The 26,888-nt window shown below is 41.9% G+C and overlaps 1 long non-coding RNA gene across 2 annotated transcripts; it reads left to right on the top strand.

Moving 5' to 3' along the window:
* The first annotated feature begins 736 nt into the window (after positions 1 to 736).
* Positions 737 to 15,492, top strand: LOC118118030. 2 transcript variants are annotated; one of them, XR_004697858.2, is made up of 4 exons: positions 737 to 903; positions 2,013 to 2,138; positions 12,416 to 12,744; positions 15,167 to 15,492. It is a non-coding gene; the product is annotated as an uncharacterized LOC118118030 (long non-coding RNA). The 2 variants fall into 2 exon arrangements; XR_004697857.1 differs by lacking the exon at positions 12,416 to 12,744 and having other exon boundaries at positions 1,966 to 2,138.
* Positions 15,493 to 26,888: the final 11,396 nt, after the last annotated feature.

The raw sequence follows: 26,888 nt of genomic DNA, 5'->3' as shown, positions 1-26,888 counted from the left end.
AAAACAAGAAGAACTAGTTACATGTTACATAGGCTAATTCGAAATGAATCAATATATAATCTGTTAGCATTACTGAGAAAAAATACATAATGGAATTACAGTTACTAATCAAAATGTTTGGGATTTCATCAGAGTGAAAATCTGAGCCAACATGTAGAAGATAACTTTCCATCTGTGGCTCTGCATCTTTTTGCTATGTTGGATTTATGGTGGCTGACAAGGCCAAACACTGTGGAACTCGCCAACACATTTCTACTGTGCTGCATTTTTCAGAAACATGAATGCCACTTCCAAAACACAACACAAACACAACAATGTAAATGTTGCCGTGAATTAAAAACACACAGGAAGGAGTCAATAGAAATAAGTTAACGATAAATACAAAATAATGCAAAGAACGAACAATAAAAATACACAGTCCTGAAAAAATGCATCAGATGGATGAAATGCAGCATGTCAACACAACGGAAAATCTCCAGGCCACTAGGGGGAGCACTGAGTGGAACAGCTGGAGGTTTGACCCAGAAATAGAGACCTTCAAAGTCCTCGATTTAGAATTTAATACTTTTTATTATTAGTTATTATTAATGTTTGTACTTTTTTACCTTCAATTACAAATCTATATTTGCATCCACACAAAACCAGAATATAATTTTTGGGGGATTATTGGCCAGCACACCTGTCTCTGACCAATCAAATCAATGCGCAGTGTTCCACGCATCCGGATTGTGCCCCGCCCACCTGGGACCACCTGACACTGCGTGACACCACGTCAGGCCACCTGAGCCCACCTGAGACCACGTGACACTAGCCGAGCACCCAACACGTGGTCGGATAAAGAAACTCAACCTCAGTTTGTTCACCTGCAGTGAAAATGTCTCAAACCTGAGGAAACATCTGCAGGTGAGTGAAAGTGACTCCAGCCTCACTGCTCAGTTGACCACATTACCAATTACATTTTAACATTGTAACTAGTTTTGTGTAGCGTTGTGTGTGTGTGAAGTGTGGTCACGGTTGCAACTCTACATATAAAAGCATCAATATCAGTACAACAAAAGTTCAATATATATATAATAGCATTGTTCTTCCTTTAAGACCACAAATAATAATGTGACATTCATCATATTGATATAATACTTCAACATCAATATCGACTGGTATGAACATATTTATCTAGTTAATATTTATGCCGTATCGTTGAGCCCTAAATTCATTCAACTTACATCTTCTGCTAAACACCCACACCAGTTAAAGAAGATTTAATTTAACTTATCAACAATATGTGTTTGAATGGAAGAAGTCAGATGTTTCAACCGACCCCAACCCTGGAGAAGGTTTGCAACTTGTTAGAAATACAACAAATATTAGCAATATTACATTTATTTAGTCATATATATATCAGATATCAGTTGTTGAGTTTTGTATGTTTATGCAGAAAACAGAACTACCTTGGATCACATGTTACAGATTCTATTTATCTCTGTATATTGCAGAGTGAGAAGGGAACAACTTGCTAAATGTTTCCTATTTAAAACAAAAAGATCTTGAAAAATTTGTGTTGTGTGGTTTGTTTTTATCCTGCTGCTTTGCTTTGGGACCACAGATGTTGGTGATATGACCGGGATAAACATGTTCATATCCGTCGATATTGATAATTATGTCACATTGTGGTTTTAATCTCTTCTTTATAAGCAGAGAATCACAAACACTTGACACACTTGAAACAGCAAAACATTTTTGCTGTTTCAAGTGTGTCAAGTGTTTGTGGATCTACCTCAAATCTGAGGTAGATCCTTTATGTGTTATACCTCCTCACTGTGCTTGAACAATGCACAAGAATTATATCTCTTTGGGACTTTTGTTATTATGCTATTGATAAAAATGTAATTTGCGATAAAGATTGATATTCTTTATCCCTACTTGGGGATCATCAAATCAGTTTTTTTGTTTGTTTTGTTCGTTTAGAGCACTTCATTAGCCAGCGTGCTAACAGTCCAATAACGTTACTTCAGGAACACTTTGTGGAGGAAGAAGACTTGTGTTGGCGGAGATGAATCTCAAGCAAACGTTATCCAGTCTGAGACGTGGGACTGTGAGTTGATGTGTGTTGACTCTTCGCAAACAGATGCCAAGCAAAGGTAAGTGTTTGCTGCTTGTGCAAAGTGTTTGGAGTCAGATTTTCAGTTGTTTCTCTTGTGTTGCTGCGATTTGTCTGTTTAATTATGAAGTAGCTACTTTGCCGTACCGGCTGAGCACATTCATCTTTGGTCCGACACGTGTATTATGAGGTTTTATGCTGTGTGAGAAAGTGAAGAATAACTTGGATAGTTTGGGCCCCATTTGTCTTCATAAGGTGCCATGTTTTTTTGTGTGGGTTTCCTATTGCCGCATTGTGCACCTGGGTCTCTGATATATGACGGGATTGTGTTGCTGTAGGGATGCACACATGATTGTTGTTGTGCACACCAGCCTCCACATGATTAGTTCCCTGCAACATGCACAATGCAATGGGAAGCTCAACGTAGCTCTTGTTACACAGGATGGTTGGTTTGTAGTTGCTGTAAAATTCTTCACAATTACACATAACTTCTCATTGAAGAAACGGTTTTCTCGTCCATGAATGTTTGTGATGTGAAGTATCGTAAAAACGGCATCAGGGACGCTGGTAGTAGGGCCGCTGATCAGGCTTCAGCACCTCCTACAGGTGAGAAATTGGAACTGCGAGGCCAAAAATAGTTGACTCCACAAATCAATACAAATTTACATTGTCATTTGATTTAATATTCTAGAGTAACATTTTAATAGGAAGCATGCCACAAGTTCTAATACCCGTCCATTTGTACCTTTTTATAATAGTTCATTTTGGAACATTCAGTGTAAATTCTATATAACCTGACACAATGTAGAACATGACTTTAATAACATTAAGCATGATATGAAAGGATCAGGGATTTTAATGGTAGTAATAGTAGGTTAGATATGTTTCAAATCTTTAATACAGCCTTATTAATTAAGAGCTGTTCAGTTGTGTTGAGGTCAAAGTGAAATTTCTTCTTTTAAAGTTATAATAAATGGATAAATAGAATAGTTCACTAATGGCCCTGATACCTGCTGTAGTATAAAATGTTCTAAAACTGCTATAAATCCTTTTATTCCATTCAAATGAATCCAGAATTATTAATGTTGTGCTGCTGCGCTGGATTTACCATGACGTCATTATTCACTCTCTCTCAGCCTTTCCAGCTCTGACCAACTCCCTGCGTGCCTGAACAGTGTGTTGCTGCTGGAAGCTGTGTGATGCAGGAACTTTGAAATGAGTTTGAAAGCTGGTCAGCAGCTTGTACAGAGACACTGTGACTGAGGGTTTTTTACATATCATCGAATGAATCGCCCGCTGTCTCACAGATTGCAATGTAAACGTGAGAATTGCCCATCTCACATTGTAAAGTGTGTGGAACGTGTCTTGCAGGTATTTGATTGGCTGATGCGGTGAGTCACCAGGAGACATTGAGCCAGGTATAACTTCTTTTGGAGCCCTCTGCGTTTGGCATTCCTCTGCAACGCACTGGTCTCATTAAAAGAAAAAAAATGTTGCCATGTTTTTGTCACAACAGCCTGGTTGATGGGTTTGGAAAGGACTGTTGCTCTTTTTCCCCTATTTGCCCACTTTAAATCGGGTCTCTTGAATATTGCATATCTGTGACAGGGGATGTTTTTCTTGCTTACAGCCCATGTAATATTTCCTCCTTGAAATATTAATTCACGGGGAAGTTCCACATGACTCTTGTTACACAAAGGGCAGCAGCATTTTCTCCACACACTCAATACCGAGTGAATAATTAGGGAAATAGTGCAATTAAACTCAAAGCAATAGGTTTAAGCAGTGGATTTATTTTCTTCTGGCTCGGTATTGATGCCTCTCTTCAAGGGAGAAGTTTATTATCATCATGTGGAGAACGATGATTTCAGCCCTGCACCCAGGCTGTGTGAAATCTGTGTAAATATTCCTTGTTTCTCCTCAGCACAGTGCTATAAAAAAAATTGCAACCTGTCTATTAAGAACAAAAGCCACGTTTTAAACCCGATCCCCTCACATTGATTGACGGGCCCTGTATTACAGACACTAGAGAAGTGTCTAATGTGCGCTGATGCACTTTCATTATTCATCGTTTCAGCTTTGCTAATTGTGCGGATGATTTCGAATGGCACAGTTTGAGATGCACTTTTCATTAGTGACAATTGAAGTGTTTCTCTGTAATAATAGTAATAATAATGAAAGATATATCGCAGCTTTCCGCGGCACGAGCACATAAAGGTACGACGTCAAAACGAGAACCTTAAATCAATCCCGACCGAACCGTCTAGACGGCTGCGTTGTATTGGGCACAAAAAAAAAAAGCGTCAGCAATTTTAATTAATCATTCACATGGCGATGCTGCAGTGTAAATGCTCCAGATAACAGAAACTCAAAGAGCGGAGAGAAGAGCTCCCTGGCACATAAACTGAGTACAATCATGACCCTTAGCAAGAGCACTTGATTAAGCCGTTTTAGTGGGTGCTAAACATCTGACTCATCGTGGATCAGTGGTATCAGAAGATTGCTCTTGCTGTGATCTTGCATGAATATTCACAGAAATAATTAAAAGACTGTAATGATGAAGTGGATGGGGACAGGCATCAGTGACACAAACAGCTCAGCTACTTGACGGCAAATGCGAGGTTAGAGACTTGAAAAATATCACTTAACATTCGGCATTTCTCTCAAATGTTCAGAGTTGAAAAGTGCCGCAGTCGTTCAGTTTTAAGATGTTCACATATTCAGAACGTCCTCCTGAAAAAGATCAGTGTCGGTCGTTGCAGCAAATGTCCAAAACCAACGTTAAGTACAAGAGTGAAGTCGTCTAGCGGCTGTGGGATTTATGACTTGTCCTCTGGGAACAAGGCAGGAAATGTTGGGTTGTTACCGAGCCACGAAGTCCATTGAGGGAGAAGGTCGATGTGGTCGGGTTCCTGCTGACACTCAATAACAGTTTCTTTTAGCCATGACCACAATTATACCCTAACTGTATTTCCCTTAGTCTAACCAAGTCGCTCTTGCATCCGATATCTACAATTACCAAAGAAAGTGACAAATACATTTGCTGGAAGTGGCGTCAAATCAGAAAACGTCTTCACCCTGAATACAGTCCTAAATATAAGTGCCCTACACAAGCCGTTCTCATGCTTAGCAGGAAACATTGAAATCCAGTATCCTGCACTTTACGTAAAGATGGACGACACGTTTCCACTTCCTGTACAAAAATGAAGCCAAAATATCCTGGGTTACGGGTACTGGAGTCCGGAGTCATGTCCTATCTGCTAACACGTAGAAGGCAATGTTTATGACTTCTACTGCACCCAGGGGGCGATGAAGATGATTTGGCTTCACTTTTGGGGAGCTGTCATGTCGTCCTTCTTTATATATACAGACTATTTGCATTGCAAAACCAGTTTGACCAGTGTAGTGCCTGACCGAGGCCACGCTGCTGCTGTTCCCTCTGAACATTTTACACAATGTCGCATTAAATCTGACAAAACAAGACCGGCCCAATTATTCTGTGACACTTCTCTCTGTAATATCAGACGCTGCTTTGTGCAGGGAAGTGAAGCAGTGCAACCCCTCAGATACTCGCCCGCGTCGATTGCAAAACAAAATGTGTGTGTTTGTCTGAGATACCAATTCAAAGTACTCTTGAGGAATAATCCGCCCTGCATGAATAAACAGTCGGAGATAATCAACCCCTCACTGAGCGCCAATGAAAATCCTTCCCGGGACTCATTTGGAAATTGTGCCCAGCAGTACATTACCAGTTTGGAGGACAACAGCAGCAACGGAGACAGAGGGTTAGCAGCTATTGGCTACTTACACTCCTGGGACGCATAATGGAAAATTACTGTGATTAATAGGGCTCTAATTAAATAGTCTCCCCCCCCCGAACATCGCCAGTAATATCTTCGTCGGAAAATAAAACTGTAAATAGAAATTATTATTTGCTCTTTCTCCCATTTTATTGCCCCTGTGTTGTTCATTCTGTGGATCTCAGTGTTGTAGGTTGGATTGTCGATGCCTCTCATGAGACATTATCATTACTCCCAATGTCACGACTTGCATGCGGACTGATGGGAGCGTGTTTGTGTATTTGTGTGTGTACACAGGTTTTTTTTGTTTTACGCCGCGTTCCCTCATCTATCAGTCGGCCGCCCTCCTCTGATGGCCACTGAAGCTCCATTAGTACCCACAGTCCTGATTGATGTTGCACAATATCGCGTTGGAAGGCCAGGATTGTTGTTCTGAACCAGCTACATGCTTATTACAACACCTCCTCACCACAGGAAAGGGGGGAATTCGCTATGCTGATGTCGTGAGGCCCCTGATTTGCATTGATGGTGAGCTCAGCAAATGTCTCGAATTGGTTTTTCTTTTTCAGGAGTTGCTTTGCAAACGTCTCACGTCCCTGAGTGAGATTGTTTTTGAAAACAGGGCAGTTTAGGTAATAAGTTGTTTCTTGAATGAATTTAAAGAATCAGCCCGTTCACGCGGAGCAGTTGTGGACTGTGACAAACAGACTGTACGAGCTCCGTCTGATTCAGAGGATTCAGAAGCGCTGAGTGGTTTTGTTTGATCTTGTGCGTTGATTCCAAAACTACAAATGTGCCTGATTGGATGGATTTAAGTTGTTTTTGGAAGCTGTGATTGTCCAGGTCCACTCCGCTTATGATTTCACGCAAAAAGCTGAAACAACAAATGAAAAGCAGTAACCTGGAAGCCCATTAACTAAACAATCAAAATTTCAATGTCTGTGTTAAACAGCCTTGATCGTGCTGTTAAAATGAAAAGTACACATTAGGTATGTTATAAAATCAGGCATTGATATGGTTTTCCTGCAAACTTAATTATGACTTTTGATGAAATGCATTAACGCTGGTTTTAAAACCACATTTGCTACCAAATTTATAAAAACATCCACATTTAATGGCTGAACGTGTCTCATAACGCCACCTAGTGTTTCAAACCATCTTGGACCTTGTAGGGCAGATATGCTTGCGTAGAGTCGACCATTTGGGGCCGTCTGTACAAAATGACGTTTATATATGAGGAAGTTCTCATATAGCTTGTGAGTATGAATCTTATCCCCTAAAACACCACATCATCTACCATTCAGAGATGGTAGATCCCCCTTCTCTCCAGCCGTCTGTGCCAGCAATTGCAAATGGCTTGGGACGCCCGTAGTCTTGTCCGTCAGGAAACTGTGATTGGCGAGATCCCTCCATGTCATAGGACATTTGTCGCTAGTGTGTTCTGCTACTGGAGTCGTTTCTCAGAGCTGGACAACCTAGATAACTTAGCAACAGATTAGTATGTCGTATGTTTGTTTGTGTGTGTTTACGATGTGTGTGTGTGAGGTTAGAGAGAGATGAGTGGGTGGGTAGGTGTGTCCTAGCCCCGCCTCCCAGTGCTGCGTTCTAAAGCCATTTTTCTAACACTTGAGCCAAACCTTTGAAGTTACACTTTAAAAACACACCCGCTCTCTGTGATCTGTCTTCCCACTGTCTCGCTCTTTGGTGGCGTCTGTGTGAGCATCACTGCAGATCTGGAAAAGCTGCTTTATGTCCCTTTTACTTCTCAATACGGCCTTTTGAATTCTTGTCTGCATTCATTAGTGGGAAACAATGGCACTTCTAGTACGAGGGTCCGCCGCCAGGACGTCCACGCCGCCAGACAATGAGGGGGACGGGCCGTGTCTGTTGCCCGCTGATGAGTACACAATCTCTTTGATTCTGCATTTGAAGCAGAGATGTAAAGCCTGTAGCCTTCTGGACTGTCAGAAGAAGCCGAGCTGAGTCACTCCAGTTAGGATTTACTTTGCTCCAGCTCTGCTTTTGTTCCCTCCACACTGTCTCATTATTGTCAGTCTCATGGTCATAAATGAGTCAGAGATGCGGCTGGAAATAGTTATCGCTGCTTCTTCTTCTTCTTTTTCCCTTCGTCTGTCTTGGTTTTGATTATTTGCCTGAAGTGTAGGTTGTTGATGATCATTGAGAGCATGCTTGAGATTATTAGTTTAAGCAGAGATGCCGGAGAAATGAGGGAAACCGGATGACATGCAGGAGGCACTGAGTCAGATTCAAACTGACAGCCTTAACCAGCTGAGCTTCCCACACACAAACAATTCAGGTTCTTATTGTTGGATTCATGCTGTTTGGCAGGTGGTGGACATTTTTACCCTTCATATTTTCTTGCCAGCAATGTGTGCGTGGCGTCGCCTTATGCACAGTGACGTGCAACAAAGTGCGATGATTGCTACACTGCATATTTAACATTTTAGTATTCCAACGGTGTGTTTCCACACATTAACCTTTTCCGAGTTCTTTCCTGCACCGTTGTGCCCGGACTATGATTAATATGCCTTTCCTCGCATGTGATAAAATCTTGCCAATCTCCCTCCCTGCCTTCCTCCTACTCCAGTCACCTTATTATATTCCAAAGATTGTGTGGTCACCGAGCTTAGATTATTCCATTCCCTGCTTTACGTCGCACGCCCCACGTGTCCCTTCCTCATTCAAATGCACTTTCTCCTCTCTCTTCAGGAATGAAATATGGAAATGTGTTTTAGCTTATGCGCGGATGATGTTTCACTATGTCCTATAACCATTTCATCAACTTCCCACCGGGGCAGTTTGTGCAGATATCCGTGGTTTGCCGGGGGTTTTCTCAGCTGGTGCTTTGTGGGTAAATTGTGCTTTGTGACACAGGGAGCATTTGAACCAGACGCCACATGAACAGGGGAATAAAACGTGAAAATAAAGATGTCATGAACCTCATTTATTTTTCACAGCCCTTGTCTATTGATGGCATTTGCCTTTTTATTGTCTGATTTTCACAGAAAGTCCCTGAGGTTTTACTCCGAGTCAGTTGAGTTGAGAGGATGAGAATCGTGTAATTATCCAGTTGTGAATTGACTTAACAAATCCAAAGACAAATCGTAAACAAACACTGCCTTCATTTGTCTGTATTGTCTGAATTCCCTATGAATGATAACAATAATTTTTAAATTAATAAAGTTGTAATTTAGATTTTCTGTCATGCTGCACTCCTCTCAGAATGTTAATATGAATTAGTGTTCATGCATTATTCCAAGATGGTTACACTGTTAGCCTTGTAGACTCACCAGGTTAATAGCCACAATTTTGCCTTGGTGCATATTTAGAACCAGGGTCCACGATTAGCATCTGCCTCTCGCCAAACGCAAATAAATATATACGGTGGCGAATAAAATAAATGTATAGTCTCCTTTGGTGGCCTACTTCGCCATAAAGTTAAATCACAACCACACATTATGTCGCCATTACATACAAAAAAAGTTTTGCACATGCTTCCACTAATCCTTTTACGTTAACATACATGAAAAAAATCTGTGGATGTTTCGATAATTTACCTCTTTGTGAAAAAGGCAAATGCGACCACATCGTAAACGAAAGTGGTCCATTGTTGAAATTTCTTCCTTGTGCCCCCCCATGTTTTCAAGTGGTACTGCTCCGTTGTCGGTTTCATCCACATCTGTAAGCTTTTAGAAGACGAAATAAACCCAGAGTCCGTCCCTTTATCTAACCTTGAGAATAAATTACCCTTTAACCTGATTGACCACGCAACTATTTGTGTTTTCCCTCGACATACACTGTCGCTGTAGCTCGACGCAAGCGACTTGTTGAGCTAAATCTCGGAGTAGGTCATAACTCTTAAAAGAGTCTGCAAGTATACGGCGGTACATTGGCAGTATCTTATGTCGTCCTGCGGGTAATATTTCTCCGTGACTGCCAGCCACAGCAAAAAAATCAATCCAAACTATCAATCATCGAACCCAAACGCCTTGGTGACACGCCTGGGCGGGCAGGCGTCGGGTGGAGGGCAACAATGCATCACCGTCTGTGGTTCAAGCTGCGTTAGCTTGTAGCTCTTGCCCCGTATCTCTCCTCTCAGTCACCACTATACTGCAACCTGAGCTCCTCTACAGAATAAACATCCGACGAAAGTAACAGGACTACCGCTAATGGAATTCACTGTTTTGTGGCCCAGCTAATGGTCATCATCAGCATCCCATCCCCCCCCCCGTCCCCTCTCAAAAGACAATTATAGTCCATTGTCCAGAAATTGTTCAGTTTTTACGGCTGGAAGCACCAATGCTGTTTTTTAAACACAGCCTGAGAAATGTATTCAGGTCTGGAGCCACATGTACGACTGGGTCAGCTCTAGGTTGTACACACTCGTGAGAAGAGGTCTAATCAGGCAGGGAAAACAACTTTGTGGCTGTGCACAGGCTTTAATAGTTTAATAGCAACAGTGGAGGTCTGTAACAGAGGCTAGAATAAGTTATGTCGATAAAAGAAATACTTGCTGATTGGAAAAAATCCCATTTGTTTTGGTCTTTTGGATTTTTTGTTGAGGGTATAACTGTAGAATATCACCAGCTGCACCATTTAACAATCATGCATTCATCTCGAGGGTTTTTATCCTCATGAATAAACTTGTGCAACAATTCATAGACAGTCACACAGACTTAAAATTCAAATCAATTAGTATAGCTATGACAGATGTGTTTGTTTTTCTTCTGCTTATTTAGATTTTGTCGTACATCTGGAATCAAAAGACGTCTGCTTTAACCTCGGGGAACCTGCGAGAGCGCCGCACTCGCTCTATCTGGGCTTATGTGTCGAGACGTCATTATGATCTACACAAATAATTGACACAGCTCAGCTCTTATAAAATATTCATGGAAATCTATCAGCTGAATTTGATATTTGTGCTCGACAAATATCAGACCTCAGGAATAAACTATTATTAGTGGTGAATAATGCATAAATAATCTTTTATACATGACACCATCTATTATTTATTCATCGCAGCGTTTCTGATGGAAAACCACGTGATAGAAAAACATATTGCTCTCCAGGGCGACACTCATTGCTTCCCATTATCTCGTTTCACTAATCTGAACCAATAAGAACAACATATGGAATTAATAATTTAAAGATGTATGTTACAATTCTTTATGAAAATGTCTAAAAACAAGATGTTGTGTATTTCGTGTGCTGACATTATCCCAAAATGTTTCCATCAATGTTCAAACCCAGAGAAAGCGAGAGAACCCCCAGAGGGCAAAGTTACTTATTTCACGTTTAAGCCTAAAAACTTTTTTATTTGTAATTTCAGGGCTAAATGATGCAAAAATCTGTTATTCCTGACCTCAGATTCTGGTGAAAACAGAAGTTTTTCACCAAGGCCCCCCACACCCTCTAGCAAAGTGAAAAATCCTGAAGGCGCAGAAGCTATTAGCAGCTGCTTTCAAGAAGAATCTTCACTGTCCACGAGAGACACAGCCGAAATTCCCCTTCTCATCTGTGTCTATTTTTCAACTCTAGCTTATGCTGAGATAAATCGCTCTGTGCATTAAGCCCCAGTTAAAAGCCTGGGCCGACCAAATGGACCCATTCACCCCCAGATTCCAGTTTCAATTAGCACAGAGACAACAATGAAAATGGCCCATTACAGCCCACAGCATGTTTTCAACACCGGCACATCCGAGGTATGATGACGGGAAGGACGAGAGGAAGAAGTGATTGCTGTTTTCTCTAGTTTTCCTCTGGGGAGACCCGTTCGTTCTGCGGTTCAGACTCTTGCCGTACATCTTCTGTAGAGCTTTCCAACACATCAGGCGTCGCACATTTGCACTCTGGTATTTTTAGAGCATTGGTTGTAAAAGATTGAAAGATGGAGGAGCGTCTAAGTGGCAACAGAAAAAATGAAACATACGAAATCATACAATTGATGCCAATGTTGATATTGAGGAGTAAAACATTTCTGATGGAGATATATCAGCCGACAAAATATATAAATAAACAATATTTGGCAATGACTCCCAATACCTAATACCTCTTTAATACCCAAGTTAGAATTGTGCAAAAAAATACAAAATAAAGTAAATACAGAAACGTTCCTGGCTTTTTACACGCCAGGAAAAAATGGCAGCATTTATTTTTTGTCAGCTTCTAACTTGTGAAGCTTTGCAGCTGTTCTGAATAATTTTACTAGAAATTAGACATTTTCTTGAAATATAAAAGATTTGAGAACATCACAATGAGCCCTGGGAAATGGGAGTGTAACATTTTAATGACTCGTTAAGAATCAATTAATTGATAATATAATAAACCGTAATGATGAATTTAATTATTCTTATCCATTCTTATTGTAGTCAGTATTTCAAAAGTGGAGATGATTCTGCAAGTCACCAAAGAGGATTTGATGACATTTCTTCTCATCACCTGTGGTAATTTCATTTCTTCTGATCAAGTACAAACTATTTATCCTCTTCTTTTCCAGGAGGGCACCTTGTCATTACTCTGTGTGTTTTCAGACCAGAGAGAAAACCTGCATCTGACCATGTGTCCACTCTCTGAAAAGTGGGTAAATCTGCGCGTGTCGCCTGCCCGTCTGATCCGTGTGCGGAAGGCTATAAAAAGATGTACATGCTGTGCAGACGCCCCCTCCATCACGGCGAGACCTGCTCCTAACGTCACCTTTGTCACCGAGACTGACAGCGTAGACGGGAAGGAGGGTGGAGGGGTCACCTGCTCCCCGGCACAGGACCACCTGTCGGAGCCAGCAGGCTTTCCATTAACTTCGGGGGCGGTGGACTTCACTTCAAGGATGTACGCTTCATAAACTCGATGGTGGAGCATTCATTAGCTCCATTAGGACTAAACTTTCAAAAGGGTAACTGTCATTGACCTGAATAGAGTGATTTCTGTTGGAATAACACCCCGGAGTCTGACCTTTCCTCTGGGGTCCGACCAGTTCACCTTCTTTTGAGTTTATGGCCCATATCTGCTTCTTCAATAGGATTTAATTTGCTTTAGTGTGTGAAATCATTATTTCTACACAAACCACGTGTTGCATTACTACACGTGTGACGTCATCGCCCTGTGGGGGTACTTCCCGGTGATGGGATGGCCCCCCCTGCTCCCATAGGGCGCTCACTGAAGTGGAAAATTGAAAAAGGCGGAGCTCCAGGTTTATAGCCCCTTCGCCTTCATTAAGCCTCGTTTGCACAGACAGAAAACGTGAGTGTTCGTTTCCCGCTCAAAGTTCCAAGTGGCTCGCACCCACTTCTCTGCCCAACTCCGAATGGGAGCCGAGACGGATCCGCCGTTTTCGTCACGGGCCCATTAACAGATGGGGCGGATCGCAGAACATAATCTCAGCGTGCTTAGCTGGTGATGCACGGCGTGTTTGCACCTGACGCGAGACCCAGAGAGGAATTTATGTTGACGCGCTGGTGGAAATCGCCCTGTGATCTGTGTGAATCATGTTGCAACACGAAAAAAATCACTCGACTGCAGGGTAGAAAAGCACGTCGTTTCTCAGGGTAGCAGCGTCACTGTTGATATTCTCTCTGTGTCCTACCATTGGAGTATATTCCACAGTCATATAAGGGGGTTGCAGACACCTGATGGAAATAAGAAATACTGTAAAAGATAATAATAGTTTGCAATCCTGCGACAGAACCCACTGTGGGAATCCAAATGGCCGGGCTTCCCCCACCGTGAGTCGGACTATCTTCAGCGCGCAGCCTGAGAAAAACCCACAGTCAGATGAACCGCGGCGATGAAGAGAAGCCCGCGCTGCTCGAGACAAAAGTGGGTCACGTCAGGAACATCTTAAGGGACTGCTGTGAAATTCTAAAAAGTCATTTACTGGGAATTGAATTTCTAATGACACTTAATGAAAATGGAGCTGTGAAAACGTTCCGCTCCTGCGCGAGCTCCACTTTTCTACAACCCCGCTGAGACACGGCGGCGTCACGTGAGGCTAGTAAATGCCGGGCTTATGGAAATGAGTGGCACCGTGTGAAAATCACATTTCATTGTGCTTTATTAAACTTTACGGTGGCTTGATGAGGCCCCCAGGCTCGAGGATATGATGTCATTAGTTTACAGTGTTGGGGAATTGAAGTTTTAGTTCGTCATTTTCTTATACAATAAACATTTAAGCGGTAACTTGACTCCAGTCGCAGCTCTCAGGAAGTTGTTAGAGGGTTTTCCTGCTAAAGTCGCGTGCACCCGCCGATTTCCCTGCAGTTCTGTGCTGTACAGTACAGTGAGCAGCTTTATTGAGGCAATAGGGCACACACTTAACTTTTATTGATTAAGAGATCAGCAGTAACTTTCCTGGCCAGTTATTACCAGCGAGAAATGTTAATGAAAACCCATCTTTCATGATCTTCAGGCTACCACAGCCCGTAATGGATTAGTTCTGTTTAGTTCAAATATTGGATCGTTTTCGTGATTCGCTGCGTGATTGTTTTCTCTGTAGAATGTTTGGAGAAAAAGGAGAAAAGGTCGAAGCTGGGCTCAGGCTGCAGGAGTTTTAAACGAATTTCCAAATCAGGCGGCGTCACAAACAGGAGGAGAATCTTCACAGATATTTTCCCCTGTAACCTTAAACGTGCCAACATGACTGGATGTGATTAAGATTACAGTTTGATATAAAAAAAGTCTTCACACCCCTGTTAAAATACCAGGTTGTTGTGCTGTAAAGAAAATGAGACCAAGATAAATCATGTCAGAACTTTTTCCACCTTTAATGCGATAAAATCTGTACAATTGAAAAACTAACTGAAATCCTTTAGGGGGGGGGGGAGAGTAAAATTAAGAAAACTATAATATCACAACTTCACCTCAACAGTTGTAGACGTTATATCCAGAGGAAGTGACACGCTCCCTCACGTCTCATGTGACCTAGTGGGGAAGCAGATGAAAACAAAAAACATGAGAATCCATAAACAATGGCACGTTCAATGGCGGATCCAGGGGTGGGGCCAGGGGGACATGGGCCCCAGCTACAATATGACTTGAGACTTCTTTTTGACACTGCGAGATACTTAACTTTACTTATTGATGGCTATCGGGGACGTGAAGAGGATTTCAACAGATAAAAGGTGTTTCAGAAACATCTTGGCAACCTTTTAACAGAATGATCAACTCAGCCTCTGCATTTGCTGTAAACATTAGTAAATGGTCACAGCATGGAGTTAACCTTTAATTTCACCTGCCTTCTTATTACTGTATCTAGGACAAGAAGCCTGAAACGTCCCCTCTCTTCATCTTCAGGCCGTCTGAAGGAACCAGCTCCGTGTCTGAGCCCCGTCTGGAGCTGCTATAAATGATCGCTTGGCAGTGGAAGTGTATTGATTATTTGCTGTTGCCCATATCCATCACTTAGTCTAGACTTGAGTCTGTGTTCGCCTTTTCCCTTTTGACGCATTGCTACCTCTTCATTAAAAAATGTTCTTCCTCGTCCTCGTGCGTCTCGCAGCTGCTTCTCTGCACCAGCAGCCAATTCTCAGACGCACGTGAAACGCTACCGACTGGCGCAAATAAATAAATAACTGAATACGAGCTAAGTGGATTATCTGTGACTCATTCCAACATTCGTGAACACTTGAAGAATTTTCTAATTTGTTTGATTATCTTTTTGAAGTGACAGTCATGCATAGTAATCCTGATTTATGCTAATGTGCCGCTCCCCTTCCTCTTCTCCCAAACTCGGGCTGAAGACATTGGCATCTGGTGGCTGCGGCGTGCGTGTGGCAGGCGAGGCCCTGAAATGTAAAATGAAAATGGACCAGTGCGATCTGTTTCTCCGAGTGCGTAAATGCGGTGCCATGGATGCCGCTCGTTGGCCTCGTGCTGGAGAGGCTAATCAACAGCAAAAGCCTGCTGGTGCGGTTGCCAACACCGACAGACGGGCGTGTTCCCGATGCCAGCTGGTATCTGGAGGGTGGCTGCTTTTAGATGAATGGAGACACAGTGGTAGACGTGAAGCTCCAAGTCGAGTTTTATGGTCTCGTCATTATTTCATCGAGAGATGAACAGACACAAAGTCACCTTCAAGACGAGACAAGTGATTTATTCCAAAACAATAACGGTAATTATCGCTGTGATTTTCATTAATAGCAATATAACAAAATGTGTATAAACATATTAATTATGCATTGTGCAAACATGCTGAGGAGGTATAACACAATATTGGCTTTAATGTTCTCCCTTAGATTTATGAAATGTGTTGCTGTTTAAATTCTCTGCCCTAAAGACGAATTATTAAAGAAAATTGTTAGTTAAACTTAAATTTTACATTCATAGTGATAATCATCAATATCCACTGACCTGATTTATTTATTTTTCATCTTGTCCATATCAACCTTCCGTACTTACCAGATGATTTATTTTCCTGTAAATTTTAATGAAATTAAATTTTTATCTTAACTTTTTGTGCATGGAAACACACTCATATTTTTCATAAACATAATTGGTGTAATCAGTCTCTAAGCTTTCAGTCCCTGATTGGGTTTTTGTCCCATGGCAGCAGTTGACATCTTTAGAATACACACTGAAAATGAATGCCTGTTAATAGCTATGTTTATTACACACTATACAATTACAAAGGATAGGGGGGGGGGTGTTGGCTGGTTCCTAATGGGTGCAGATGCAGGGCCTGTAAATGACCAGACTGTCACAACTCACAGCAAAAGAGTTGTCGTGTGCACTTTGTGTGTTACCCTGTGATTTGAATTACAACGTGCAGCAGCAGCAGACACAGAGAGTAAGTGATGTTGAACAACACGAGCCCCCTGCAGCAAGTCAAGTGTGTGTGTGGCTGCTGGAATAAAACTGATATTATATTGTTAGGTTTTAGTATCAATCAAATTACCAGTGTTCACATCCAAAACCCAAAAAATTCACTCGCAAATGTGCTGGGATCTGTTACTGCCAGATGGAGAAATCCATTCTGGAAAGAAATATAATCTCAGTGTGGGGAAACTACCAGTTTAATTACAAAGTCAAGTTTCCTATTGTAGCTTATATACGACTTGCCTGTGAATGAAACTCTGCCTTCACATCTGCTTAGTTTACTGCAATTAATATGTGAGACTCTTCATCTTCGCAGGCGGCACCACTTTAACATTCTGCGAAGACACTGCAGGTGAAAATGAGTGATTATGAGCTTCCTATGGCACATTCGCATTCTCTGTTCATCACTGTGCAGTGTCCGTGACGTATAAATAAAACTAAACACAGAGCGCCCCGCTCACCTCTCCGATGGGGGCCCGTATCTCCAGAGGAAAAATGAAAAATTAGACATTTCCACCATGTCGTGGCTGATAACGTTGTATTATGAAACCTTGATGAATGGGGCAGCTCTGCTCAGTTCATGATTGTGTGTGTGTGTGTGTGTGTGTGTGTGTGTGTGTGTGTGTGAGAATACCCTTTGTTGAAGAGAGGGACGTTGAGCCCAAACGTTTGAGGACAGCAGGTCAGTCCGTTTTATGCAAAAGCGAAAAAAAACCCACATGAGCAATGATAAATAAAATATGATCAGGCTCTACAACGAGTCTTTTTATCAGTAATGAAAAATGGGGGAGAGGATCCAGATAAGCTGTCAGTTATACACCAGTGTCCCTGTAAGTAAAGTTTAAAACACTACAATGGCAGCAAAGAAGGTGTAACTACACAGTTTTGTATTTTCAGACATTTGTTTGTGTATAAATCAAACATCCGAAGATCACATCCCTCCACCGAGGCTCGACTTAATCACCATATTTTCATGTGTTGAGATCACATTTCTACATTATTTCTTGAGCAATTCACAACAATGTTGAAAAAAATCTCTCATTGTTAAAGAAAGTGAAAAAAAGATATCCTTTATCCGAATCAACACCAAAACTTGCACCAAGTTTCGTAGTAATCCGTTGTGTAGTTTTTGCCAAATCCTGCTAAATAACACACAGACGCAGATGAAAACATGAAAACCTAAGTCCTCTTATGAAACCATGTTTAAATCCACTACGTCTAGATTTTATTTGCATCTGCACCAAGTTGCACACACACATAAAATCTGTCATTTTTTCCAATCAAGCTCCATGAATTATTCTTTGAGAAATCTGTGTAAAAAAACGTCCTAGCTTACAATTTTAAAGAAAGTGATGAATATTGATAAGTGATAATCATTTCTGGATCCACCCTCTGATCTGGATCTGCACCAAAACTTGATGGATTCTTTCTTGGGCCCAACCCTTCAAACAAGTTTAACAAATTTTTGCATAATTTTTGCATAATCTTGCTAACAGATGGACAAACGGCAAAAAAAACACAACCTCTTCAGCGGATAAATCCAAAGATTTTTGTTCAAATATATAAAAAAAAAAATCCCAAATTGAATATATTAGTTCTCGTAATTCTTCTTTAAAGCAGCCGTGTTACTGCTGGTGGAGAAGTTCCTCTCACATTCCCTTGGAAGTATTCCCACACCGCGGCATCTGCGCTCGCTGTGAGATGTCAGTCAAAATGTTCTGCCCTTGAATGCACCGTGAGCTAACGACCCTTGACAGGCTGTTTGCAAACCGGGTTGAGAAAACATATTTTGTTTAGATTGCCTTGCAGGAATACTATTCACGCTGGCAAACTTATTTATTTAGCCTGAAGTGTGCCCGTGGTGTTTCCTGTGTTTACATTCGCAGAGACGCATGTACATCACAGGGAAGATGTCGCTGTCAGCAACGGGCTGTTTTAAAGAAGTCGTGCACTGTGTTAACTTTATTAAATGCATGATTCAAACGGTGCTGTCTCTGAGGTTTACTTTCTATCTACTTCCCTTCATTTGTGTTGCTCGCTTATCAAAAGTTTTTTCTCGTTCCGGCAGAGACAGAGAAGTATTACGACGTTGTTTTTTTGGAAAAAGATGTCATGAGCTCGGGAGATTCATTAGTAGTCTACCTGAGTAAGACGCTAGTTCTCCTGTCTCGCCGCCCGATGGCCTGTCTGCAAAGAGAAGTGCACCTGATGTGATGCGAGCAGAGCGCCGCGCCCCCGGCACTGTAGAGGTAATGATTTCGTCTGATGGTATTCATAAAATATAGTAAACCATCACTTTCACAGAAGCGCTCACAGTTCTCAGCTTGTAGCCGTTGTTGTCAGTGGTGTGTTTTCTGCAGCTTGTCCTCCGACGTTATCTCCCTTTTCTTTTTCTTCAACTTTGTGCCGCTCGTCCTGCTAATGGTAACAACTGTGCCTACAAAGAAAGGGCACAACTCTCAGGTGGTCCGCTATCGATCAGCTGAAGGCGGCACATATTCTATCTCTGTCAGCTGAAGAAGACATTTGTTAACAGCGTGTAAAGAACCCGGGCTGCTGCACAGACACTGTTTTACGAGACAGAGATGCAGCTTGTTTCCTCTAAAGAAATATCAAATTAGTATAAGGTCATGGCTTGGTTTATCTCTATATTAAGCGCATAGTATAGTAGAGATTTGAGTCTCACATTCATATATAATGTAATGTAATAAAAGCGTCTGGCTGCTGTTATTGTAAGAAAAACCTTCAACTGGGCCCAGTGACCTTCTGTGGCAATTATACAAATCATTTATACGACTTTAATTACATATAATATCATAATATTTAGGAATGAGTGTCGTATATTTAATTGCATTATGTTGACTTGCTGGCTTTAATGGTTCGTTCACACTACATGACTCTGTGGTGAGTAGGACGTTGATTTAACGCTTGTTTTCTTTTAATATTTCATTTGAGGGTTTATTTTATTTAACAGACACTTTGTGAAGATGCAACATAAATCCGTCCAATTAGATAAATCCTTCCTCAGACATCAACCGGAGATATTGACCAGATTAAATTAAGCCTAAGCATTCTGGATTTTGTCGATCGTGCCCTCGTTGACCCCTATGTGTATTTATTTATTTGTATTAATAATCAATAGCTTTCATGTGAAAATACATTTTCAATATAGCAAAATATGTGATACTTTAATAAACATTCTATAACCCGTGGTTTACTTACCCTGCAAAATAAATGTTTGCAGCTTGTTTGCTTGCTGGCACCCTTGTTTTTTTTCATCTGGCCCCAGATCTGTAATATAATATTCTGGCTGGAGTGTAACCGTTTACATGGTCCTGTGCAGATGTGCTCATCGGTGAAGCTGCCTGGGGCATGCCTGTGTTTACCGTCCCGCCGATATTCATCTTTAATCAGCTGGGCCACAGATGGATTAGCATGCTACATGCAGAGTCGTGTCAGACATTAACATGCTCCCCGTTCGCTGGCGGGGACGAGATGTGGGGGAGAGAAGATAAGGTCAGCAGTTAAATATTATCACTTGCCACAGGAGAGGGACCTGGATTTGGTGGAGTTGGGCACAGAGGTAGCCGCCATGCTTAAATGGCTCCGTAAACGCCAATCAATCTGGAATAACCAGGGGGCCCCTCAGAGCCACAGCAGTTCCCTTCAGGCATCACTCTAACAAAAACTCGAATCAGGTTGAGGACACGTGATAATAAGCATCTCCTCTTATCTCATCCGCCCCCAAATTATACCTCACGACTGAGGCTGTGTAAGTGATTCACTGTAAAACATATATTCTTTATGAGGGATACACGCTGAGGCTTTCTTCTTATTGACCTCTAAGTCGGAGTGAAATCAGACGGTAACAAGCCGAGCAGCGAGCCTGATCTATATCGGCGCTCCGAGTGGGTCATGTTTGTTTTTCAATCAGCCGGGAACTCCCATTCCATCATCTCTGAAAGCCATGTCCACAGCCCCATCACACAGCAAAGCTCATAGTCTATTTCCGAAGACATCATCACGTTCAGTAGATCCCTCTAATAAGCACGGGTCAAATAGCCTCCATAAATCATAAAAACAACACTTTTCCTCTGGTTTCGCTGCAGCCCTGCTGTAATGGAACAAGGAGCCGAGATAAATTGTTATTACTGCTCCTACAGCAGGAACCAGGGCTGGGAAAAAGGAAGAAAAAAAAAAATCAATTGTATAATCACTCGTTGAGGAGAGGAGGAAAGGGCGACATTGAAGTGTTCCTCCATTTCAGGTTATTCCTCTCGTGGAGGCTTAGGACTGCTCACAGCCTGGGAACGGGGGCAAAACGGAGCGAACCACCGAGAAAAATGATTCATTCGTCCAACCTGAGCACCGAGCGGGGGAAAAAAAACAGAAACCGTCCAGGCAGCTCTTTGTGGCTGGCATTTACAGTTCATTTGTTTTCATCGGAAGTAATTTTCATTAGCAAAACCAATTTCCCCCCAAGTCCTCAACCTGAATAATAAACACCAAGTCTTGCAGGGAGGAGGCAAAGAAAAATAACATTCACGGCTCAAACTCGTCTTCGCGAGCGCTCTGGAAATATTTCGGGATGCTCTCTCTTTGTTTGGGCTCCAGGTAAGAGGTGTCATAGTTTGCAGAGCGTGTCGTAATCACTTGCCTTAGGAGAATCCTGCGAGAGAGCTAATCATCACCACTCCGCCAGCCAAGAGGGGAACGTTTCTCCCGCTCAACTTTTGGGCTGTTTCCGTGTGACTGCTGCCTGTCAAACGAGCCACTGCTGGTTGAATAACGGCAAGTTCACATCAAAGCGCCTCGCAACACAAGTTCATTTTTGAGGCGGCAATGAAAGATTCAATGCTGTCTGCCTTTTAATCAGAGCACAGCAGCATTATTCTCCGCAAAGAGAGTTTGTTTCCTCTCGCTAAGGGCCTCGTGCCGCAGCGTCGCTTCCCTCAGCTGGAACAACATCATGAAGAATGAATGAAGGGAGGAAGAGCCGCACCTTTCGCTGAGCGGCTGCGAATCAAACTTTTGGGCGACACTTTTGGATTTTTCAACAGAGATGGACAATTTGACAAGTCGAATGCAATTTGCAAACTATTCCATGCACCACTGCTTCTCTACTGGAGTTTGACTACTTGCTGAAGAAGTGTGAAGCGGATGCCTGTGGTTGTGTTGCATTTCACTGTTAATCCTGAAAAACTGTTAAAATGTTAAAATGTTAAATGTGCGAGGTTTCATAAACTTTTTAAAAAAGAAGAGGAAAGGGGGAAAGATTAAAGTACATTCAATGTACCTGGTGTACAAAGTCACAAAGAGAGAGAATAGATGAGATGGTTTGTAACTTGCAATACTAGAGAAACAAATATGTGATGTAAAATTACTCTTTTTAAGGTTAATTCATGATCTGCTGTCTGCTTTTTAATGTTTTTACATTCAATTTTAATTATCACCTACAATATATTTGGCCCCTTTGTGGCCCCTAAATCGAAAAAACTTAGAGCCACTGAACTAGAGTAAAATGTGCCATATTCAATTATATCAGATTTCATCCATATTCTGCCAATGCCAGCTCTCGACCAATCACAAGTTTAGTGTCACCTTTCAATCGTGACCTTTCACTCCAAAAATGTGTTTTGACATTTTTAGTCCCATCTTCTAACGTGGAGGAGTTGTGGTTTATGATCAATACTGCAGCCAGCCAGTAGGGGGCGATCGGGGTGTGTGGCTTCACTTTTAGGCAGCCGTCATGTTGTTCATATGCTGGTGTCCTGATTCCCAGTCTCACATGCACACATCACAACGTGCCAGTATTCCTGTGGGTCGGGAGGAGAACAGCTTCTTTTCATCAGGCAGCCGCAGCCGTGGCAATTCTCCGTCCAGATATACAGTATGAAAATGTACTTTGTGATTTACGTCCAACCTCGTCTGCAAAACCGGGAGCCCCTCCACCTCCACCGTGTTCGCTGCACTCAAAGAACAGCCCGACGCTGGTGCGGAATACAAATGGCGGCGGAGAATAAAGCACGTCTGTCGCAACACTTTGGTGGCAAAGAGGGAAGTGACCTAAAAGTAGGCCAGCATTTTGATTACTCCTGATCAAATCCTGATAGCTCATCTTTAACATTCACGGCAGCACGTCGTCCACCCCCTTGAGCGACTAGATCAAATTCTCAATTAGGCTTGTTGTACGGGTGCCACCGACCTTGAGAAGGGCTCCTTTTTTCTTTTCTTTTTTTAAACGTGGTTCCAGGTTTGAATGTTAAGCCTTTCAAGCCACTTGGGGATAAATAGTGTGTCAGACACAAAGAGGAAAATAAAAGAAACGGAGAAACAACAGATTTTTATTGTAACATCTGATTGTGGAGCGATGGCACTTCAGCCTTATGTGTTTGTTATGGTAATAAATAACACCGCTAATCTGAGTGAAGCTATGTTGAGCTGCTCTCAAATTGCCCCATCTCGTTTTGTTTACAACAAACGAATTACGGCACGTACACAAGCACACAACTGATTCATGGCTCCTAATTGGCCCGTAATGGAAGCGCCGCGTGTTAATAAAAGTCAACCGCTCGTGTCTTTTTTAGAAGTGTTGAACCTTAGGAGGAAGTGATTAGACTGGTTATTAAACAGGTAAGATGCTCAAACACTGGGGGTGATTAATCCCAGAGGGAGCACCTTTCGCTGAGGCGTCCTCAGAAAAAAAGATGGAACGTAATTGTACCAATTTCCACCCTGAGCTCTTCCCTCTCCGCCCTCGCTCACTGTCACTCCCCGGAGCAGACGGAGTGGACTGACACAGCACCGGTGATAGATGTGGCTCGGCTGCGGGGGGAAAAATGGAAACTGAAGCCGGCGAAGACTCCGAAATGAATTCAACTCCAGCAATTAGCCAGAGTCGTGAAACGGTAATTACAGAAAAAGGATGGAGAGGGATTCATCGCAGACGAGAACGTGTTGACGATGATTGTTGACGTCTCGTGAATATAAACAAATGTGTCGTGAGATTCCTGCCAAGAGGTGTCACTCACACGTTCAGTGATTCGGAAAATATTACATGTATTTTGGTCGGCCACACGTTTGGGCCTCAGTCTAGGAGAATCCTTATTTTTTAGCAGCAAGAGAAATGGCATTTGAAAAAAGTACAAATGCTAATTGATGCTATATTTCTTTTAATTATGTTCTACACTTCTTTTAATGATTTGTACAACTTAAACATCGCACTTTATTTAGTAACATATTAGTGTTCTTGTGCTATTTTACTCTGTTAATAAGACCATTTTCATTTATCAGTGAGACAGTGTTGGAAATATTTACTATTCATGAACAGACTCCGCTGAACTGTAATTAATGAGATTTATATTTCTAATTATAAATATAGCATTAGACCTGCGTCTTTCCTTTCTAACCCTCTATCTGTGTTGTACACAGACAGGAAAATGATAATTAAAACTTATTATTATTAACAATATACAGTTACTGTTAATATGGCAGTTTTTACACATGCATCGTCGGCTGTGGACGAGCCACATTACAGGAGTTTCTGGAACGTGGAAGCCATCAAACTGCTTTTCACTAAAGAAGAGTTTTCCTCAAAGATGATTTTTCTAACGGTTACTTTCAGAAATCTTTCACAGGAGCTGTTACTGAATAAAGTCAGCACTGTATTCAGTGTGGCTGCCAAGAGGAAGTCTCACATCGTATTTCATATTTGAAAAGTGACTTTTTTCCAGCACTTGAGTTTGATTTTGTCAATCAAAACACTGAGTAAAGAAAAAAAAAAAACCTTTGCAGAACTTCACAGTCAAAGACCTACTGTAGGGGGATGGCATCCGAGACGTGATAAAAAAAACAGAAATGAAAAGCCTCACAACAGCTGGCTGAGTGGATTGGGATTCATACGAGACATGCAGACCTTCCTGGAAACTGAAGCCTCCTCTGCAGAACCTCGACAAGCCCTCAGAAGGTCTTCAAAGTTTCCCAGCCTTGCACTGTCTGTGCAAACGAATGAGGGTGTTGCTGGTGGTGCTGGAGAAAATATAAAATACAGGACTTGCGCTCTTCGTCTCGTCGCGTTAAGAAAGTTGTCACAGGCTTGTCAGTGTTTTCTCGCCGTGCTCAGAGCGGGGAGACTTGAAGGACGCCGCGTCGGGGAGAAGACACATTCTCCGAGATGGCTCTTTCATTAAAGGAAGCTGAGGTGTGTAATGACGGTGGTATCGGTCGCCTTGTGACATCAGGGCCTTCAGCGCCACAGCTCGGGCGGCTGACACAGGTCAGAGCCTCGTCAAACAGTTTCAGCGGCGGCGGCACCATTTAGTCTCGTCCAGATTTCCATTATTTTTTCCCGTCATTGTTCTGGTACAAGAGACAAATGCTCTGAATCCTAATTGAATCAGATTTGTCTTTTTTTTTTAAATAATAGTTCTTTTCCTCATTTGTTCCCCCGGTGACCATATAATGCCAAACTGAAATTGTATAATTGCTTTGAAGCAATTTGCTTATTTTCCAGGTGAGTTCAACAAAGCCGAACCGAGCGGATGTCTTCCTTTGTGCTAATAGAGTGACTCTGCGTTTCTCTGTGGGAAACGCTCCTGTAAGATTAATGACGGAGGCCAGGCCCTTCTTAAGGCTCATTCATTACCACGGGCTCATCCTCCTGCAGCCAAGTACAACGCCATGAATCACTTCTCTCCGGTGTCACGTCGCTGTACAAACATCTGCTGGGTCAGTTTACTGTTTTCATAATTTGCTGTTGAGAACGGTTCAGGAGGAGATAAGCGTCGAGTCGGGAGAATTGCTTTTGCCTTCGGGGACGTGAGCAACGGCTGCTTTCCACACGACTTTACTCTGTTCGACCCGGAGAAGTTGACTGTGCTTAAAATTTGAGGCAAATGTAAATAATTGATGAACTGAAGTGTTTTTTAGTGAAACTGACTTGGATGATAATGCAACACAGTTCAAAACATGTTTTCACCCCAAAAAGTATTAGATTGACCAGTTTCATCAATATTTTATTTATTTCATAATAAAGTTCCGTGTTGTCTTCACTCATAAACACAATCGGTGTGTCCCCTAACGCCCCATCTCACAATGTTAAAAACAGTGAAACAATTCCTAGATCTGCACCAAATTTCCTATGTCTCTGAATTTTGCAGAAATCGTTGAACAAAACAACAGACGGGCAAAAACAGCCTCTTGGCAGAGGTAAATGTATTTTTATTATTTGATCCTTTTCATAATGACCCCAATAAAACACAAAATAATGGATATTGTCATAAACATACTAATTTTGATTGATAATCTACATCTTAGAAAATAGGGTTGGGCTGAAAATGTCTGACGATATTGATAATTATCACAATAAATGTCACATTATTTCATTTTAGTTATAGACTAACTTTTTGCTGCTGTGTGATGGTTGTGGTTTTGAACTTTTCTTTATGGACAAGATCACAAACATTTTAAATATGTATTAGATCAATTGTGTGTTTGCACAAGCAATATACTGATAAATATTATTGTTACACTGCTATTGATGAAAATTATATTATAATAATTACTGATCTTGTTTTAATGCCCGGTCCTATTAGAAAGACACTTTCATACATTCTGTCCTGGCTGCCACTGACATCACTGCACTTGAAAGCAGATTATTTTATTCAGATTCAGAACTTTTAAATGTCAGCTCATCTTTGTCCAGTTTCCAGCATCAGGCGCTGAATAAAGTTAGAATGTTTTTGATGCACTGCAGGTACTCGAGCTGCAGTTCATAAATTAGGCCAGGCACGGAGCTCATTGTCTGAGGGGGGTTCTTCAGTTCATCCGTGACAGCGCTGCTCTCCATACTTTTGATGGGTGCAGGTGAGGAGAAGCTGTGTTTAGAACCCCATCCTCTTCATCCTCTTCATCCTCTGAAGGCAGAGGACATGTTTGAAGCCGTTCTCACCACCAATATCCCAACAGGATAAAAGACGAGGACAAATTATTGCCAGTTAATATTCATAAGCGGTAATCACACTGTACTGGTGAACCATTTTCACTCGAATCATTGAGCATTAATTGCTTTACAATATGTAATTTGTCCACTAGGGGTCTCTCAATCAAGAGAATGACAAAAAACCTAGTTTGATGACGCAGTGTGGGATCATGGGAGTTGTTGT

The sequence above is a fragment of the Hippoglossus stenolepis genome, chromosome 11 (assembly GCF_022539355.2).
Source record: "Hippoglossus stenolepis isolate QCI-W04-F060 chromosome 11, HSTE1.2, whole genome shotgun sequence".
Lineage (NCBI taxonomy): Eukaryota > Metazoa > Chordata > Actinopteri > Pleuronectiformes > Pleuronectidae > Hippoglossus > Hippoglossus stenolepis.
This window is presented reverse-complemented; position numbering and strand designations above follow the sequence as displayed.